The 1,277-nt window shown below is 33.5% G+C and overlaps 1 non-coding gene across 1 annotated transcript; it reads right to left on the bottom strand.

Annotated features, from left to right (window-relative positions):
- Nucleotides 1-729: 729 nt before the first annotated feature.
- LOC126007521 (U6 spliceosomal RNA) lies at nt 730-836 on the bottom strand. Its single transcript, XR_007495077.1, has one exon. It is a non-coding gene; the product is annotated as a U6 spliceosomal RNA (small nuclear RNA).
- Nucleotides 837-1,277: the final 441 nt, after the last annotated feature.

Genomic DNA, 1,277 nt, shown 5'->3' with positions numbered 1-1,277 from the left:
AATGGATAATAGGGTTATTATAAACTAAATCAATAAAATAATTTTTGTGATAATTTCTATATGATTTTAACCTATATAAAGAAATTCAAATAATTTACTACATACAATATACTGTCTATTCTCATGATCAGAGTTTGCAACTCTGATATCTAAAATATGTTGCATAAATTGTATTTTGTATTTGGATCTTATTGTGGTAATTATCGTGTCTTCTCTTTCATAAATAAAATTTTTTAAAAATCTGTGTTATATATTTTAGTTTTTGAAATAGGCAAAAATATAAAATTTAATAAGATTAAAGAGAATTTAGAGAAAATTGAATTGAAAATAGTAGACATAAAAATACAGAGGGTGTTTTTTTCTTTCTCTCTTTTCTTTTTTTTTTTTTTTTTGGTTTTTGGGCCACACCCGGCAGTGCTTGGGGGTTACTCCTGGCTGTCTGCTCAGAAATACCTCCTGGCAGGCACGGGGGACCATATGGGACACCGGGATTTGAACCAACCACCTTTGATCCTGGATCTGCTGCTTGCAAGGCAAACGCCGCTGTGCTATATCTCCGGGCCCTCTTTTTTTTTTTTTTTTTTTTTTTTAGCCTACAGCACCCGGTATTCCCAGGCGGTCTCCCATTCTTACTATTTTTTTTTCTTTCTTCTTTGAGAAATTATGTGTTTATTTTTTCTCCCCATTTTTGATGGGTTTTGATGATTTTTTTCTTGTTAAGTTTATTTTTTAATTTTGAAATGCTTGATGAATTTGCATGTGATCCTTGCCCAGGGGCAATGCTAATCTTCTCTGTATTGTTCTAATTTTATTATGTGTGCAGCTGAAGTGAGCACTTTTCTTGTTAAGTTATGTCAGTATCTTGTTCATTTTTGATATTAGCCCCTTATCTGATGTGTATAGGGTGAATAGCCTCTACCATTCTGTGGGTGTCTTTTGGAACCTAGGCATTATTTCCTTTGAGGTGCAGAAGCTTCTCAGCTTAATATAGTTCCATCTGTTTAACTCTGCTTCAACCTCTTTGGATAACAGAAAAGACTGGAAAAGAGCCTTAAAGCAAATGATCAGACGATGAAAAAATTACTTAAAGAATATAAACATATAAAAATAGAAGTCTTTAATAAACTCAACAGAAACAACATAAGAATCATTGGCTTCCCATAGACCCAGAATATAATCCCCAGGAAGAATCAACAGTCAAGGACATCATTGCAGAGAAACTCCCAGAACTAAAGACAGCAAGCAACCAAATTTTGCATGCCTGAAGAGTACCTGCT

This window comes from Suncus etruscus, chromosome 4 (assembly GCF_024139225.1).
Source record: "Suncus etruscus isolate mSunEtr1 chromosome 4, mSunEtr1.pri.cur, whole genome shotgun sequence".
Taxonomy (NCBI): Eukaryota; Metazoa; Chordata; class Mammalia; order Eulipotyphla; family Soricidae; genus Suncus; species Suncus etruscus.
This window is presented reverse-complemented; position numbering and strand designations above follow the sequence as displayed.